The sequence below is a fragment of the Rhinopithecus bieti genome, unplaced genomic scaffold, assembly GCF_001698545.2.
Source record: "Rhinopithecus bieti isolate Rb0 unplaced genomic scaffold, ASM169854v2 scaffold_8683, whole genome shotgun sequence".
Taxonomy (NCBI): Eukaryota; Metazoa; Chordata; class Mammalia; order Primates; family Cercopithecidae; genus Rhinopithecus; species Rhinopithecus bieti.
The window spans coordinates 286910-290509 of NW_016806033.1; positions in this window are offsets into that span (position 1 = coordinate 286910).

A 3600-nucleotide genomic window follows, 5' to 3' on the forward strand; every position below is an offset into this window, starting at 1 on the left:
CTTTTTACTTCTGCTTCTCTATTGGCTACAAAACTCTCCACTGTTGACTAAGTCAATGTCCCTCTCTCCCCCTTAAAAAACACCAAAATGGAGTCCTACTTTATACTTATATTACTACTCTTCTTATACACTCCAATGGCTGGCAGAGTAAAAGGAAGACTCTATGGAGATCCTATTTAAGATTCATATCCGACTGCCACCCTCTTAATAAAAAGGACACTTGTCCAACAAAAATCCCTCCCTAAAAATATACAAGTCCTGCAAAATTTAACCTTAGCCATACAATCACAAGAACAGGCCCTACAAGATCAACTACACTCCTCCATAGAAGACCAACTACACTCCTCCATACAAGATCAGCTACACTCCCCCATAAAGACCCCTTCTCTTAGTTAAAGCTTGTTTGTCGAGGGTTAAACCTAACACAGGCAGCTCACATAACAAATCTCTCACAGTGTTTCCTCTGTGCAGCCCTTGAAAGAGCCCCCTTAGTGGCAGTCCCCTTCCTACTACTTTCAAGGCTACAACTAACTCTACAGGCACCTCCCAAAAACCGTTCTTACTCCAAGTCCCACTATACCAAAACCCAGAAAATCCAATCCTTCTTTTCTGCTACTCTGCCCCAAACTCCTCCTGGTGTAAGCACACCCAGTCGCCCAATAAGACCCAGACAGCCCCCGTTGGAGGTTATTTCTGGTGCAACAATACCCTCTTCAAGGTCCTTAACCACACATCCATCAGCCAATCCCTCTGTGTTCCAGTGTCCCTAGTACCTAGTTTAACCCTATACAGCAAAGCAGAAGTGGCTGAACTCACTTTACAATTTAACGTTCCTCCTAATAATCTCCCAAAACAGGCCGCCTTCCTTCCCTTAGTCATCGGGATCTCTCTAGCCTCCTCCTTAATGGCGTCAGGGCTTGGAACTAAGGCACTTGCCCATTCAGTACAATCTACTCTATCTCTAACCGCCCAAATTCAAGAAGCTATAGAAGCGTCGGCTAAAAGTTTAGCCTCTTTACAACACCAAATCACTTCAGTAGCTCAGGTGGCAGCACAGAACAGGAGAGCACTAGATGTTCTTACAGCTGAAAAAGGAGGAACATGTCTTTTCTTAAGAGAAAAATGTTGCTATTACATAAATGAGTCAGGCCTGGTTGATACAAACATCCAAACCCTAAACAGAATTAAAACAGAACTAAAAAAACTTCAACACCCCCTTAACCCCAGGTCCACCTATATGGTTATTACCGGTAATGCAACAGATGCTCCCATTCCTCATCCCTATACTAATTCTCTGTCTTATCCTATGTTTGGCCCCCCTTTTAATCAAATTTCTCCGAGCCAAAGTTCAAGAGATCACCTGTGTCACCTTCAACCAGATGCTTCTACATCCCTACGTCCAGGTGCCAACCATGGACCCTCATGACAACGCCCCCTGACAGCAGGAAGTAGTCGGACAGACAATGATGCCCCCAATCATCATAATCAATAAAAGGTTCGACTGTCTGGACGGAGGGAGAGGGAAACAAAGAACAAAGGGGACTAAGATGGCGTACTTCTGGGTTCTTCATCACCAACTTTTCCCGCGCGCAAAAATGTAGCCGGTGCCCGGGAAGGTGCAGATCAACCAGGCATGCACCAGGTGACGTCAATCTGAAGAGAAAGAGATTTACCTGGCCGCACCTACGGAACGCCCCCCGACATGCCTGTGTCCCGCCTACTGCCCTCCCACTCCCAGGCCCAAAACATAAAAGCCGCTCCCGGCAGGCGTGCGATGCGAACTTCCTTGGCCCCTCCTCGTATGCGGGACCCAGGAACCTCTTCCGAGAACACCAGAGCGACTTCCTCAGCCTCCGCCGCTGGAGACCGGTGAACCTCGTCTCCTCTTTCTATACATTGGCTACGTAATAAAGTCTCTTTTTATCTTGCCTACTTGCCTTTTCCTCTGGCGCCGGCTCTGGTGGTCACATAAAACAAATCAACATCCACATCTACAGTGGAAGAAAAGGAATCTCTTTTTTTCTCCAACTGTCCCCTGGCAGACTTTTCTTTAAATGTCATTTATTAATTCTGGGTTACTTGTTCACCTGTAAAGAAATCAAACACTGGCAATGGGAATTGTATTGTTATGACTGGCATAGATCAGCAGTCATCAAACATTTTCTGTGAAGGTCCAGGTAGTCTTTGTTGTAACCACAGTAAGTCCTCACTTAATGTCATTGGTGGGATCTTGGAAACTGCAACTTTAAACCAAAGTATAAAGAAACCAATTTTACCTTGGGCTAATTGATATAAACAAGAGTTAAGTTCCTATGGCCTGCAGTAGTATGTTGTTTTGCTTAAAGTCAACAACAGTCTTCAGTGAGTATGTACTATACTCAATTTTGGTATTGTGGCACAAAACATACATAGACAGTACATAAATGAATTTTTTTATTTGCAAAAATAGGCATGGACTGGATTTGGTATGTGAACCATAGTTTGCTGACCCATGACTCAGACTTATCAGATGAAGAGGAGACAGGGCCACCTTCCCTGAGGGTTGTACAGACACTTCAACAAAATTTGAATGCTCTAACCCAGAAGGTTGGAAGGAATGGCTGTTGGGTAAGCAACCAGTCGTATCTGTCACATACTGTTTCTCTATATCCCCCACAGTACCTAGCAGTTATTAAATATTGGTTGAAGCTATGGTGAATGACATATGCAGTAATATGGTGAGCTAGCACTTTTGCAAGACAGTCCTAAGCTTTGGTAGTTTGAAGCTCAGGGAATTGTTTTCACAAGTTGTTGACTTTTTGCCTTAGGGCCTTGCAAACCCTTGAGATACGATTTATTCTCCAAGTTCTTGCAGGATACAATATGGGTAAGCTTGAAAGGAAGTAAGTGAGGGAGAGAGCTCACAGTGCCAAAGGGACATCGCTGCTTCCCCAGGATGACATCCTTGCCCCCCTCAGGTCCCTTACATCAAAGTTTCCCAGCGGCAGCAGCAACACAAATAATACATTAAAAGGGAAAAGATCAAGCATGGAAGTACATGGCTGAAAGGCTGAATTATGATGTTAGGAAGAAAGAGAACGGGCAGTGCCCCCTCCCTTTTTAATCTTTGAGTTATATTTCTTCTTCCCTTAGTTAGTGAATACAGTTCTGTTATTTCTGCAAATGGCTTCTTTCTGAACTGTATGTGTACATGCTGTGGAAATATGTGGGTACACCAGCTAGGATGATTCATTTCCTGAAAGTATCCAGCAATTGGGGGAATCATGTCACCCCATTACAGGTTTGGGGCACCCCTTAATGCAGTGAGCCAGGAGTTATCATATTCATGACCCCTTTGTTGTTTAACCAGCTGGGATCCTAGGAAATCCTGAGGCAGAAGGACACCTTTCTCAAGAAATGACAAATCATTAGTCAGTTTTCAAATAATTTTACTAGGATGAATTCTAGGAAAGGAAACCTCAGGGTTGATTGTAAAAATTGTTGTACAAGCAAGGCTTTTTAGGCGTGTTGCCTTTACTTTTAGCAGAAACAGAGAATGAGAAATTTCAAACGTCAAAGATGCAGAGTCCAGCTCTATGCCACTTCACCCTCAATGTAAAG